This window comes from Rattus rattus, chromosome 15 (assembly GCF_011064425.1).
Source record: "Rattus rattus isolate New Zealand chromosome 15, Rrattus_CSIRO_v1, whole genome shotgun sequence".
NCBI lineage: Eukaryota > Metazoa > Chordata > Mammalia > Rodentia > Muridae > Rattus > Rattus rattus.
Window position 1 is genome coordinate 76,922,111 of NC_046168.1, and position 16,758 is coordinate 76,938,868.

A 16,758-nucleotide genomic window follows, 5' to 3' on the forward strand; every position below is an offset into this window, starting at 1 on the left:
AAAAGGATTTGCTTCAGGATTCTTAGTATGCTACCAGCACTAGGCTCCTTTATTCCCACAAAAGAATGAGGTCTCCTTCTGAGTCAAACAATAACATGCGCCAACCTGCTGTGTAAGGCAGCGAGGTGCTTCCCATAATGCACCTGGAAGTTTCATCTGCCTCCGTACTTTGGTACAGTTAATGACAGAAGACACAAAAGGAAATCGTTATATAGAATCTCCTGTTTCCAGAACCTGATAATTATAGCATGTTATGAATGGGCAACTTAGTGTGATGGGGTTTGTCTGTTGTTGTTTTTTTGCACATTTTCACTTTCTCTTTGTGTCATGAGTCTTAAAGACAAATCACTATCAAACCACATTGTGCATTTTTTCATTTCCCCTTATATTTGCCATGCACTGTTATCGCATCTTTAAAACACCTAATCTGGAAAGGAAGATACCAGTTAGTGGATGTGGGCAACCCTAGACAGGGTGGATGGACACAGTGTATACTACATCCCCAAGAAGCCTCAGCCTTCAAGGGGGGTCTTTCAAGTTCATTAGCAAATCTTTTCCACTACTGCACGCACCAAATACTGCATCACTGTTCATTTCTATCATCAAACAGACAAATGTCCACAGGCTTCTTCCAGTGCTCAAAATCCCCAAGGCCTCTCTGCCCTCATCTCTTCTCTTCCCACTTCCAGGAACACTCGATTGAACGTTTAGAACATAACTAAAAGCCCTGAGTGACCTCGATGTATCTGCGGCTCCTCCAAACGTTCAAAGTGACTTCTTGCGAAATCTAGCTTATCTGTAAGAACAGTGCCTTCCATTCACCCTTTCAAATGGCAGCTACTCGCTGTTTCTCAAAAGCTTCGCATTACTCATCTCAGAAATAAAGTGGCCCTCCTCCTTGCTTCTGTTTCTAATCTCAAGACACTCTCCTCAGCAGACCACAAGTCACTGTTGGACCTTGCACTCTCTGATCTTCCGATAACCGGAAGGCTGCTCTTCTCAGGATTTGGAGATCCCACCTGCTCCTCATGAGCACCCCCTCCTTCTTACATAGCCGCAGTCCCGATGCTACTTGCTTTGTGATCACTTTTGTTAGGTCTGTAGTATACTCTCACAGGTATTCCAGTTTAGGTAATAAATCAAGTTGCCCACAATTACTGAAAGCAAACAGGTGCTCCTTCCAACCACGGACCTTCCTTTATATATATTTTCAATCTAATGATATTGTTCTATAGCCAACGATCACATCCTGAAGCACTGTCACTACCAAATATTAACCCCTCTTCTCTGTCATTTCAATCCCTCAACTCTCTTCTCTTTCCAAGTCATACCCATTGTCTCTTCAATCACACCAATCATCATTGCCTAAGAATTATAGTTCCGGCTACCTAATCTTTTTCTCTCACTTCCTTATGTATTTATTTCCCTGCATATGAAACTTAAATCAACTGCATCAAAACGCATCAACTGTGTGTACCTTCAGTTCTTTCCTGCTTTCCCTCTTACTGTCTCAAATAAACAAAAACCTTAGGTAAGTTTCTATTTCCTGCCTCCTTTATACCTGCACCCAACTACTTGAATTAGATTTAAAAAAACAATCACACATGTCACATACACACACCACAATACTACTGCAAGTAGGCTGACTAAGTTTAAACTTGTAAGCACACCAAATAGGCCCATTATACTACAGAACAATTTGAATATATTTTGCAAGATCTTTCACTCCCCCCACTCACCTAGACGGTTCCATTTGTTACTTGTTGTTTTGTATTTTAAGTTTCCTTTATAATTCTTCTTACTGAATTTAGATCCTATTTCACCAAGGGAAGAAAAGTCACCAGAAATGAGACAAAGTCTTCCAGTACATCTATCCACCCCTGAACTGAGGTATTACCCGCCATCTTTGTTAACTGCACAGAATCTTTCAAAGGGTCGGTTCTTTGACAGATACATTAGACCTCATTTAGTCTTCTAGAAGATGAAAAAAAGAAAGATAAATGTCTTAAGTCCTTGATGAGGCCATTAGAATGTGATGTGAAACCCCGAAGACCCTATAGATATGACTCTAGCTCTGTCTTCAGACACCAGAGAAATATACAAAATTGGGGACCCAGCTATGTCTGCTGGAAATGAGCTTAACACAAAAAGTCTATTTTGTGTACATCATAATCTGAATAGTAGAATACAGTGGCTACTCATTGTTTCTCAGTTCATCTGTGGTTCCCATTAGGTGCAATTAGAGATTCTGTTCGTGCAACTTGCCAGATTGGTTTTGCCATTCACAGTAACTTGTCTTCTTTGCTTTTAATAGTTAAATAAACGATTAACTAGGGTGCCTCCTGATCTTTGTCATGCCTGGAATATTCCATTTCTATCAAAATCATGCAGCCCATGTAAGCCCCAGCATTTCTCCCCAGTGTGTCCACAGTGAAGAAAGCTAGCATAGCTCTCTGCACAAATGCCTATGATCTCATCCATGTATAATTAACAAGGCCTTCCTGAAGGTGAGAGGGGAAACACACTACATCCCACAAGCAAAGTAGACAAAAAACATTTCAGTGGTATTTCAAAACTAAACTGCTACAATCATATATCAATTTATTTTATATACTATCAGTATATACAGTCCAGGAGGTCAGCTTTCACCAAGTTGGTAAGGAACAAATTTAATCTACTTTGATTGAGAATGGAAGAAACACTAATATTTTGTTTTCCCTAAAGATTCTTTCATAATACACTATTTTTACTGGTTTGTTGAGAATTTCATGGACATATAAAATCAATTTTGATCTCATTCACTCTCTGTTGCTCCCCTCCAGCTTCTCACAGATCCTGATTCCCCCCCATATACATTGCCCTCCTACTTTTATTCCATATATGTGAGGCGCCACATGAACCCAATTGCTACTGCCCCTGCGTGCGTGAGTACAGAACCTTCCATTAGAGCATGGTCAATTACCAGGGTTCATACCCCCTGAAGTACACAGACTTTCTCTCCCTAGCAGCTACCAAGTGCCAATAGGTCCTAGGCTAAGAGTAGAGACTCATGGGCCCTTCCCTTGTCCATGATGGAATTTTTATCAGATATTCTAATAAGTGTAATTTATACACCAAATATAATGTAGAAAGTAGCATAGCATATGCCTTAGAAAGTAACTGTTAAAACAAACCCCTGAATACTAAAACATAATTTTATTTCTTTTCTGTCAACACATGAAAAAAATCTGACCTTGTTGATAACTGAAGAATGGGTATGCCTTACACTTAACTTTTTTAAATATTTAATCTCACTTTCAACTATATTTATATGAGTGTGAATATATGCCCATGAGTGTGGGTAACCATAGAGGCAGAGGGATCAGAACCCTTGGAGCTACAAGCAGTTGTATTTTGTACAGTATGGTGCTGGAAAATGAATCCAGGACCTAACCAAGAGCAGGACATGTTCTTAACTGTTGAGATCCCTCCAGCCCTTAAAATTAAATCCCATTATGAAGGGTTTGCAAGCAATGTCTTAATCTTTCCTTACCAAGAAAAATGGGGCTTACATTTTCAAGATCCTGTGTCCATAACTTTAATAAGTGTTTTCATTAAGCACTCAAGAAATGTATGGCCAAAGAGTTAAGTAGAATCTTAATTATGATGTAAAATAACAGATTTTCAAAATTTCATTAAAAATAACTATAACTCACAATCTCCTTGAGAGTGAAGACAAGTGAGCCAAGGGTCCAATCACCAAGCCTAACAAATACCTCCCCCATCTATTATCTGGTTGTTAGGTGTTGGTCTATACTGTTAAATTCAACCTTATCTAAGAGGGATTTTTCTTACAACTTGGATATGAAGTTTGAGAATTCAATTTCATGCACATTTCTTGCATCTCTGTTCCTATAAATCAATAAAATTTCCTTTCCTTTATCAACCTTTCCCTTTTCTCCAGGTTTCATTTTACATTTGGAGCCCTGGGTCCTGCTGGGATCTAACTCTTCACATCTACTTGCTTGTTTACAGAGGTTTAGGAATAATGGGAACAGCACTTAATTTTAAAGTGCGCTTCTATGATGAAGGGAAGTCTATTCTCATCAAGCAAGAGGAGACACTGCTCTTTTCCTTGGTGCACTAGGGGTACAGGTGGGCTTAAACTGTCAATAAAGACACAGGAGAGATGAATATCCTTCAATATCATAATTGATCCTACAGTATTGATGAGAACTACTTTTACTTAATTAGTGCTCTGACAAATACAGAACAGCCTGGTGAAGCTATGGTTCAAATAAGAATGTGTTTCAGCAATATCGGACATTTTGTTTTCATTTCATTGTGTTTATTTTTATTTTTAACATATTTTAATTAAAATGGCATCATGTCATTTTGGTCCTTCCTCTTCTTTCCTCCAGCCCCTTCAAAGTACCCTCTGTCCAACCTTACTCATGACCTTCACTCTCAAATTCATACCCTCTTGTGTTCTGACCCTCATTGTTACATACATATATACACTGTACATATGTGTATGTGTTAGTATACACAAGTGTATAAATACAATCTGCTGAGTTCACTTTTATTGGCTCTGTGTTTATGGTTGCAGGGCTGGCCAGTACGTGTTTGGTAATCAATAGGTGGAATCACCCAAAGAGAGGAAAATTCTCTTTCCCCCAACAGTCTTTAGTCACATATATAGTTCCTTCTCTAGGGACAGGACAAAAAAAAAAGAAAGAAAGAAAGAAAGAAAGAAAGAAAGAAAGAAAGAAAGAAAGAAAAGAAAAGAAAGACATCCATCTTAGCATGACTACTGATATTGTGGTCATTGTTTCAGCTTGTTTACACAATGTAATATATATATCACATTTCAAATGTTATCCCCTTTCTAGGATTCCCCATCAGAAACCTGCTAACCTATCTCCCCTCCCCCTAATTCTATAAGGGTACCACTCCCTCCCACCTCCCCATCCTGACATTCCCCTACACTGGAGCAGTACATTGACAGGACCAAGGGCCTTTCCTCCCACTCATGCCCAACAAGGCCACCCTCTGCTACATATACAGTTAGAGCCATAAGTCCCATCCCTGTGACCTCTTGGGATGATGGTTTAGTCCCTGGGAGCTCTGGGGGTCTGGTTGGTTGATATCATTGTTCTTCTTATGGAGTTGCAAACAGCTTCAGCTCCTTCAGTTCTTTCTTTAGCTCCTCCATTGGGGACCCCCTTCTCAGTTCAATGGTTGGCTGCAAGCACCTATCTCTGTATTTGTCAGGCTCTGGCAGGGCCTCTCAGGAGACAGCTATATCAGACTCCTGTCAGCATGAACTTCTTGGCATACACAGTATTGTCTGGGATTGGCAGCTGTATGTATATGGGCTGGATCCCCAGGGTTCAGTCTCTGGATGACCTTTCCTTCAGTATCTGCTCCACACTTTGTCTCCATATTTCTTACTGTGAGTATTTTTGTTCCTCCTTCTAAGGACTGAAGCATCCACACTTTGTTCTTCCTTCTTCTTGAGCTTCATGTGGTCTGTGAATTGTATCTTGAGTATTCTGAGCTTTTGGGCTAATATCTACTTATCCATGAAGACTCACCATGTATGTTCTTTTGGGAATGTTCTTTACCTCACTCAGGATACTTTCTAGTTCCATCCATTTGCCTATGAACTTCATGTAGTCATTGTTTTTAATAGATGAGCAAATATACCACATTTTCTGTACCCATTCATCTGTTGAAGGATATCTGGGTATGTTCCAGCTTCTAGCTATTTTAAATAAGGCTACTATGAGCATAGTGGAGAATGTGTCCTTGTTATACATTTGAACATCTTTTGGGTGTATGCCCAGGAGAAGTCTTCAGGTAGTACTATATCCAATTTTCTGAGGAACCACCAGACTGATTTCCAGAGTGGTTGTACCAGCTTGCAATTCTACCAGTAATAGAGGAGTGGTCCTCTTTCTTCACATCCTTGCCAGCATCTGTTGTCAGATCTTAGCCATTCTAACTGGTGTGAGGTGGTATCTCGGGGTTGTTTTGATTTGCATTTCCCTGATGATTAAAGATGTTGAACATTTTCTTTAGGTACTTCTCAGCCATTCGATATTCCTCAACTGGGAATTCTTTGTTTAGATCTGGACCCAATTTTTTCATAGGGTTATTTGATTCTCTGGAGTTTAACTTCTTCAGTTCTCTGTGTATATTGGATATTAGCCCTCTATCTGATGTAGGATTGGTAAGGATCTTTTCCCAATTGGTTAGTTGCTGCTTTGTCCTAATGACAGTGTCCTTTGCCATACAGAAGCTTTGCAATTTTATGCATCCCCTTTATTGATTCTTGATCTAAGAGCATAAGGCTTTGGCATTTGATTTCCCTGTGCCCATGTGTTCGCGGTGCTTACTGACTTCCTCTTCCATTAGTTTCGGTGTATCTGGTTTTATGAGGAGTTGCTTGCTCCACTTGGACTTGAGCTTTGTACAGGGCAGTAATAATTGATCAATTTGCATTCTTCTACATGCTGAACTCCGATTGAACCAGCAATATTTTGTTTAAAACGCTGTCCTTTTTCCATTGGATGGTTTAACACCTTTGTCAAAGATCAAGTGACCAAGGTGTGAGGGTTCATTTCTGGGTCTTCAATTCTATTCCACTGGTCTACCTGCCTGTCTCTGCACCAATACAATACAGTTTTATCACTATTGCTCTGTAATACTGCTTGAGTTCAAGGATAGTAATTCCCCCAGAAGTCCTTTCACTGTTGAGAACAGTTTTTTGCTATCCTAGGTTTTTTGTTATATCAAATGAATTTGCAAATTGCTCTTCCTAACTCTGTGAAGAATTGAGTTGGAATTTTGATGGAGATTGCATTGAATCTGTAGATTGCTTTTGGCAAGATGGCCATTTTTACTACATTAATCCTGCTGATCCATGAGCATGGCAGATCTTTCCAACTTCTGAGATCTGCAATTTCTTTCCTCAGAGACCTGAAGTTCTTGTCATACAGATCTTTCACTTGCTTAGTCACATGAAGGTATTTTATCTTTTTGTGACTATTGTGAAGGGTGTAGTTTCCCTAATTTCTTTCTCAGTCTGTTTAGCCTTTGAGTAGAGGAAGGTTAGTGATTTGTTTGAGTTAATTTTATATCCTGACACTTTGCTGAAGTTGTTTATCAGGTTTAGTAGTTCTCTGGTGGAACTTTTGGGTCACTTAAGTATACTATCATATAATCTGCAAATAGTGATGTTTTGACTTCTTCCTTTCCAATTTGTATTCCTTTGACCTCCTGTTGTTGTCTGATTGCTCTGGCTAGGACTTCAAGTACTATATTGAATAGGTAGGGAGAAAGTGGGCAGCCTTGTCTAGTCCCTGATTTTTGTGGGATTGCTTCAAGTTTCTCTCCGTTAAGTTTGATGTTGGCTACTGGCTTGCTATATATTGCTTTTACAATGTTTACGTGTGTGCCTTGAATGCCTTAACTTTCCATGGCTTTTACCATAAAGGGGTGTTGAATTTTGTCAAATGCTTTCTTAGCATCTAATGAGATGATCATGTGGTTCTTTTCTTTGAGTTGATTTATATAATGGATTACGTTGATAGTAATCAACTGGGTTCCTGGTATGGAACCTACTTGATCATGATGGATGATCATTTTGATGTGTTCTTGGATTCAGTTTCAGAGAATTCTATTGAGTATTTTGGCATCAATATTCATAAGGGAAATTGGTCTGAAGTTCTCTTTCATTGCTGCACCTTTGTATGGTTTTGGTATAAGCTTCATAGAATGAATTTGGTAGTGTTCTTTCTGTTTCTATTATGTAGAATAGTTTGGAGAGTATTGGTCACATCTATGAAGATGTGATAGAATTCTGAACTAAAACCATCTGGTTCTGATACTTTTTAGGTTGGAAGACTTTTAATGAATGCTTCTACTTCTTTAGGGGTTATAGGACTGTTTAGATGACTTATCTGATCCTGATTTAACTTTGGTACTTCATATGTGTCTAGAAAATTGTCCATTTCACCCAGATTTTCCAGCTTTGTTGATTATAGGCTTTTATAATAGGATCTGATGATTTTTTAAAATTTCCTCAGTTTCTGTTGCTATGTCTCCCCTTTCATTTCTAATTTTGTTAATTTGGTTACTGTTTCTGTGCCCTCTGGTCAGTCTGGCTAAGGTTGCATCTGACTTGATGATTTTCTCAAAGAACCAGTCCCTGGTTTTGTTGATTCTTCGTATAGTTCTTTTTGTTTCTACTTGGTTGATTTCAGCCCTGAATTTGATTATTTCCTGCCTTCTACTCCTCTTGGGTATATTTGTTTCTTTTTGTTCTAGAGTTTTCAAGTGTACTGTCAGACTGCTAGTGTATGCTCTCTTCAGTTTCTCTTTGGAGGTGCTCAGAGCTATGAGTTTTCCTCTTAGCACTGCTTTCATTGTATCCCATAAGTTGGGGGTATGTTGTGCCTTCATTTTCACTAAATTATAAAAAGTCTTTAATTTCTTTTTTTATTTCTTCCTTTACCAGGTTATCATTGAGTAGAGCATTGTTCAACTTCCATGTGTAGGTGGGCTTTCTGTCACTTTTGCTATTAAAAACCATCCTTAGTCCATGATGATCTGATAGGATGCATGGGATTATTTCAATCTCCTTGTATCGATCGAGGCCTGTTTTGGGACCAATTATATGGTCAGTTTTGGAGAAGAACCATGAGGTGCTGAGAAGAAGTTATATTCTTTTGTTTTAGGATGAAATGTTTTATAGATGTTTGTTAAATCCATCTGGTTCATAACTTGTGCTAGTTCACTGTGTCTCTGTTTAGTTTGTTTCCATGATCTGTCCATTGATGAAGGTGGGGTGCTAAAGTCTCCTATCATTATTGTGTAGTGCAATGTGTGCTTTGAGCTTTAGTTAAGTTTCTTTTATGAATGTGGGTGCCCTTGCATTTGGAGCATACATGTTCAGAATAAAGAGTTCATCTTAGTGGATTTTTCCTTTGACAAGTAATAAGTGTTCTTTATCTTTTTTGATGACTTGATAAAAAAGTCTATTTTGGTTGAAAGTCTATTTTATTCTATATTAGAATGGCTACTCCAGCTTGTTTCTTGAGACCATTTTCTTGGAAAATTATTTCCCAGCCTTTTACTTTGGTAGTGTCTATCTTTGTCACTGAGGTGTAGTTCCTGTATGCAGCAAAATGCTGGGTCCTCTTTATGCATCCAGTCTGTTAATCTGTGTCTTTTTATTGGGGAATTGAGTTCATTGATGTTAAGAGATATTAAGGAAAGGTTATTGTTGTTTCCTGTTATTTTTTTGTTAGAGGTGAAATTATGTTTGTGTGGCTGTCTTCCTTTTGGGTTAGTTGAAAGAAGATTACTTTCTTACTTTTTCTAGGGTGTAGTTTCCCTACTTGTGTTGGAGTTTTCCATCTATTATCCTTTGTAGGGCTGGATTTGTAGAAAGATGTTATGTAAATTTGGTTTGTCATGGAATGTCTTGGTTTCTCCATCTATGTTAATTGAGAGTTTTGCTGGATATAGTAGCCTGGGCTGGCATTTGTGTTCTCTTAGGATCTGTATGACATCTGCCCAGGATCTTCTAGTTTTCATAGTCTCTCTTGAGAAGTCTGGTGTAATTCTGATAGGTCTGCCTTTATATGTTACTTGACTGTAGAGAGCGGAGCGGCAAAACAAAGATGGCGCTGTCATCCAGCCTTGTCTGGATATAAACGACTTACTGCGCATGTGCAGGCTTGTCCCCTTGCTAGGGCTCCCTCTAGTGGTGAACAGCGGTACTGCACATGTGCGGTTTATGCACCAGGTGTCAGTTGACCGTTAATATGCTAATGAGGTGATTCATTCTCCGCCAATCCCTGGAGGACAAGTAGTGGGGTGATCCAAGCCCCACCAATCCCTGAGAGATAATTAGCATACTGTTGTCTATATAAGTCGAGCGATTTTGCTGCTCGGGGTCCCTGTTCAAGAGAGCTGTAACACTAAGAAGAGCTGTAACACTAAGAAGAGCTGTAACACTAAGAAGAGCTGTAACACTAAGAAGAGCTGTAACACAGTAAAGGCTTGCTCGCAGAAGAATCCTGTTGCCGCGCGTCGTTCTTGTTGGTGGGACATTGGGTGCGCGACACTTGACCTTTTTACCTTGCTGTTATTAATATTCTTTCTTTCTTTCTTTTGTGCATTTGGTGTTTTAACTATTATGTGATGGGAGGAATTTCTTTTCTGGTCCAATCTATTTGGATTCTGTAGACTTCTTGTATGTTTATGGGCATCTCTTTCTTTGGGTTAGGGAAGTTTTTTTTTTTTTTTTTTTTTTTTTTTTTTTTTTTTTGGAGCTGGGGACCGAGCTGGGGACCGAACCCAGGGCCTCGCGCTTGCTAGGCAAGTGCTCTACCACTGAGCTAAATCCCCAACCGAAGTTTTCTGCTTATAATTTTGTTGAAGATATTTACTGGCCCTTTAAGTTGGGTATCTTTGCTCTCTTCTATACCTATTATCCTTGGGTTTGATCTTCTCATTGTGTCCTAGATTTCCTGGATGTTTTGGGTTACTAGATTTTTGCATTTTGCATTTTTGATTGTTGTGTCAATGTGTTCTTTGGTATCTTCTGCCCCTGAGATTCTATTTAGATCCTGGATGGTTTTGGTAAATTCTTTCACCAGTTTGTGTTTTCCTGTTATTCTTTAAGGGATTTTTGTCTTTCCTCTTTAAGGGCTTCTACCTGTTTACCTGTGCTGTCCTGTATCTCTTTAAGGCAGTTATTTATGTACTTCTTAAAGTCCTCTACCATCATCATGGGATGTGATTTTAAATCAGAATCTTGCTTTTCCAGTGTGTTAGGGTTTCCAGAACTTGCTGCAGTGGGAGAACTGGGTTTCGATGATGCCAAGTGGCCTTGGTTTTTGTTGTTTAGGTTCTTGCACTTGCTTCTCGCCATCTGGTTATCTCTGGTGTTAGCTGGTCTTGCTGTCTCTGACAGTGGCTTGACCCTCCTGTAAGCCTGTTTGTCAGCTCTCCTGTGAGAAGAGCTCTCTCCTGGCAGGATTTGGGTACAGAGAGCTGTGGCACTGCTTCACCTCTTGGCGCAGACAGAAACAAGAAGGATCCTATCCCAGACCGCTCCTTGGTTCCTGTATCTTGAGTGCTCTGAGCAGAAGTGGTGGTCTTACCTGTGCTCTCAGGTGTGTCAGCACTCCTGGGAGAGCAGCTCTTTCCCAGCAGGATCTGGATTGTGGTACAGCAGTACCACAGGGTCAGCTCCAGGCTCAGACTGAAACCCTACACAGTCACTTTTTAAGACAGTCTATTTCATAGCAGACTTCCAGTACCCTGGCTCTTACAGTCATCCATGATATTCTCTAAGCCATGGATGCAGGAACTGTAATGTAGATGTACTCATTGGGGCTAAGATCTCTACAATACACTAATTCCTGCATTGTGTCCAGGTATGGCTTTCTGTAATGATATCAATTTGCTTTCTTTAGTGAAGGGTGGTAGCTATCGGCAGATATAAGGTTAAGATTTAGATTATAGCAAGGAATTGTGCTTAGCAAAGTAGTTCTTTTCTAAGGCTCATAGCCTCACTAGTCCTGGGAATATTTGCTAACATTCTAGTACCAGGCAGATATTATTCCCGTTAAGTGGGACCAAAGTTCAATTAGACAGCCATTGGTTCCCACCATGTGAGTGCCACTTATCACTCCTTTGCAGGTATCTTGCCATTCTGATCATCACTGTGGTTCATAGGCGTTTTAGCTGATATGACTATTAAATGTTTTCCTCCTTTGGCGGATCGCATAATATTCTCTTACAACACAAAAGCTAGACCACAAGAAGAAGGCTTCCAGACTAGATCGAGCTTGGATAATGTCAACAGATGCTGAAAAGTCCTCTGACAAACCCAACAAGCTTTCATGATAAAAGTTCTAGAGAAAGTAAGACTGAATGGAGTATACCTCAACATAATAAAGACTATCTATGAGAAAAACCAGTGAACATTATCCTGAATGAAGAAAATCTCCACTGTCCTGACTAGTTTTCAATATAGTGCATTCAGGGCAACAAGGCAAGAAAGGAGATTGATGGGGTCGCCAATAGAAAAATAAGTCAAATCGCCACTGTTTGTAAATAATACATTAGCCATAAGAGATCCCAAAATGTCCTCCGGAAAACTTCTAGAAACAATCAACAATTTCAGTAAAGTGCCAGGGTACAAAATCAACTCACAAAAGTCAGAAGCCTTCCTATATACCAACAACAAGCACATTGCACAGGACACGCCCTCATTTACAGTAGCCTCTCAAATAAAATTAAGTATCTTGGAATAAAATTAACCAAGGAGGTCAAAGATCTCTATGATAAAAACTGCAAATCTTTAGTCAAAGTGATTGAGAAAGAATTTCTATGTTTATGGATAGGTAGAATTAATATTGTGAAAATGATCGTCCTACCAAAAGCAATTTACAAATACAATGTAATACCAAGCAAAAGATCCACAACAATCTTCAAAGGAATAGAAAAAGACCTGAAATTCATAAGAAACCATACACACCTCTCTATAGGCAAAGTATTCCTGAGAAAAAATAGTTTTATTCAGAATATTAAAAAGTATATTAATTACAGTAGAAAAATAAGCTCAACAGAAAAATAGACAAAACTGTATAATCAGGCAATTCAGAGAAAAAACTCAATTTTTAATAATACATACTAAACATATTTAGCCCTTTATAAACAAACAGTGCACATTGTTTTTACATATTACTTTGCATAGATTAAAATACTCTGAGGAATATGAGCACTCACAAATTACTTTCACAATAATGTGGTATTTTCAACATTTTGAAACCATACAAAGTATCTATTAAAATTAAAATGAGTATTACCTGCAACTCTGCCTCCAGAGATCTTCCCTAATGAAACAATGATTGATATATGCAAGGGGATAGAAGCTAAGTTGTCTATTATTGAAATGTTTGTAATAATAAAAAATGAAAGTAATTTCATTCCTGTATAGAAAGATTGCTAAGTGTATTTAAGAACATTTATTAGTTGCATTAAGTTTGAGATGTGCAGTGGAACAAAAATGTCAAGCTACACAGACTGCATAGAATATTACAATATTCACATTAAAACTATATAAGGCACAAAATTTCCTTCATAGTGTTTCAGGTAAGAGCTTGATAAACTCTTTATGGAGCTGCTTAAATTGTTGTTTCAAGTAAAGAGCATAGGTTATGTGTACCAGTAAAAGTATACACAAATATATTTCTACTTTTCTTGGTATTTTTGAGGTAGCATATTTATCTGCAATCTATAAGATTTAAGGTTGTGTTAAATCCAGGCATGTCTCTCTAGGTGACTGAATTGTAAGGAAACCATTGAGAAGTTTTAATACAGCCACATAATTATAATTACCACTCGAAATACAGCTCTCTAAGTAAACGACAAAGACTAGGTAGCTGGATATGAAAAATATAACATGCAGTTCTTTGCCATCGCCAATATACAACCCTCAGTAGTAAGGAAATGTAGTGACTGAAAGTTACTGACACACTCTTCTAGCCTCTGAGCGCACCAGGCATATAACTGGTGCATGGGCAAAGCAGGGCCAACATCCATACACATAAAACATATTCTTTAATTTTTAATAAGACTTAATATGACTACCAGTGGCTTAATCCCTAAGAAGCTAATTCTTCTATTTTTAATCTATTAGATAGATCTATGATAAGTGTTATATTAAAATTTTAAAAGGTTTTTAGTTATTAAAATATGATGCCATCACCCCTTCAATTTCTTACCTACAACCCCTCTCATCTTCCCCCTTTACTCCCATTCAAATTCATGGCTTCTTTGAACTTTATTTTGTATTTTATATACATTTATGTATAAATGCATAAATACATGCTGTTAAGTCTGTTTAATGTGGCTTATATGTATTTCATAGTTAACCATAGTATTGGATGCCCAATTAGAGGGCCCATCCGTAGAGAAAAGTGTTTTTCATGCCTCATGCAAGTGAATCTGTTAGATGGTCTATGGCTTTTGTGGGGGAGAACTGCCAGAAATAGTAGCATAACTTCATTTACAATATATGTATGAGATATATGAGTTTATGTATAAATAGATATGATATATATATTATGTTCACATGTATGTATAAGATTTAAAAGATCTATACACAATACATATACACATACACATTATATAATAGTATATAATATATATATATGTATATATATATATTATTCCTTTAGGTGAGTGTAAAATAATATGACTCTTTAAGGGTTTTCAAATACCCAATGTGTTATTTACCCCTCATCCCTTCTTCCTTCTATATTTGCTTCTCTCCCCTCTCCCCAGTTTAAAACCCCTCAGCATTATCCAGTTTCCCCCTCCTATTGCCATTTCCTAAGTATTCCCCTCTCTAAGGCTCCCTCTACTTGATGGTCCATTTTTTACTTTACAGGTTTCCATGGTTACTCCAGGTTCTATATCCACATCTGAAGATTTGGAGCTGGGAATGATAGAAGAGAGTGAGGACACAGCATTTGTCTTTCTGGATGTGGGTTACCTCACTCAAAATACTCTTTTCCAGTTCCATACATTGTGCTATGTTTTAAAAACCTCCCCAAATAATGTCACGAGGTGAAATACACAATACTTCAGAGTTCATCATAACCAAAGCTGAGAGATGTCCAGGCACCTTAACAACAACAACAACAAAATCAGTCTTCAAATTCTTCCTATTAAAACATCTGAACACTCTAGACATAGTTTCCAGCAAAAATATCGATTGCCACTTCTGAGTTCATGATTGAAATATTTATAGCCATCTGCTAGAACTATGAAACACATGTAACCAGTTCAATGGCCTCCTATGGAGTATCCCAATTTCATAATAAATAAACCATTCTATAGTTAGATAAGATCTAAGGTTTTTATTTACTGTCATCGATCCCAATAAATGTACTTGGACAAAAAAAAAAAAACACTCAAAAAAATACCACCCCTTTAAATAAGAAGTTGACAGGAATTTTCTCCAAAATGTTCAATAATAAATCATTCCATGCTTCGCAGATACTATGATCTATGTCACATCTACTCAATCTGCCACTGTAACACAAAAACAACTACAAATGACATCTAAATGAATATGACTGTGCTTTCAAAAATACATTTATAAACACTGAAATTTGAATTTGTATTATGGGTGTGTGTTCCAACATAGAATTCCCTTTGACATTTTTGCAATCACATAAAAATTTTTTTAAAAAAGCCATTCTTAGCTCATGAGTACACAAACACAGGTGAACGTAGATTTTGATCTCAACTTTGGAAGATATACAACTTACTTCCACTAAGCATTCGACCAAAAAGATTGTGTCTAACTTGTCGAAAATTAATGGTCCTTGTGTGTACCAACTCGTAAGTGACTGATTAAAATGAAGATGAATGCCGCTTGGGATAAATTTGCTTGCTACGTTGGGATAATTACTGAGTTTCCCCCCACAGCTCTTCACGATGGAGACATAAAGTCTATAGCCCGACCCTGGAGGCAAAGTCCTAGTGCTGTCACGTGGTATGCATAGGAGCTAAAAGATATGGACTATGGAACAGGTACCTAATTGATAATAGTTCAATACATAATAGATTATTAATAGTTTACAATGCCTTTGTTCTATTTATAAGTGTCCTCCTACTGTGAAAACAGATGTGTGTCTCCAATATTCCCACATCCCTAGCAAGACCAGCTCAATAGTGAGGGCACTGAAGATAAATGCTTCATTCGCATAAGTCTCCTGATTGTTATTCTCTTCATCAGATATCTTCTAACAACAATGTGGCTTCTCTACTGTCTGCGCCTATTTTAATAGCTTTAGGTTTAAAATCCTACCATAGGATTCCAAGCATTCATTTTGGCAGCCTAACCTGAGTCCTGGAAGCACATCCCAATAGCTGAAGCCTCCCATGGGGTTGGAAAAGATTCTCAGGCCAAAGGCTGAATATTGGAGATTCACCAGGAGGATGGGAGTGTCCATTGCAGGCGGGGGAGGGGGCTCCCCTTAAGCATGTGACAGTTCCGTGTCCCCTCCATGTGGTTATGCCTGTGGCTGCTAAGCAGGCTCGCCTATCTCCATAACCAACTTTGGGATAGATGTACAACCAGCCCCAATCCTTTGTTCGAGTGACATCTCCACTTAAGAGTCGAGATGGGATTGGCGAGCAGGTGAGAAGGTAATCAGATTGTGGCAGAAAATGGCTAAAATTATGGCTAAGAAAAATGGGCTTTTTAAGATGGAAAAATAGAAGACTGCCATTTTCCTCATGCTGGCTTCTACCTTAACATTTATTAAAACCAGCAAACTCCCATATAGTAAAGGGTTTTAAAAATTCATTTTGTGTCCATAGGCTTTACGTGCAGACAACGGGAAGCATTTCTGATGCGTTACTGGTTGATTGTTGTCAGTAAAACTCTCGGCTATCTTCGGGGTATCGTCTTTAGACTGTGGGAAACCGCACCGAACTGACTAATGAGCAATTTGTGGCAGAAATAGACACCACCAGTCTTGGAAATGTTCGTCAACGCTTTGCCGTCTCCCGTTCTACCTGACTGCATCTGCGAGCCATCTTCCCACTGCCCTTCCAAACAGGTGATGGAGAACCTCCGTTAGGCTTTCATTATCAATGGGCTTCTGATGTTTTTCATGCATTGTGTCTATTTTTCCCTTGTATACACAAGACAAATGCTTTTAGCCCGCAAAGGGA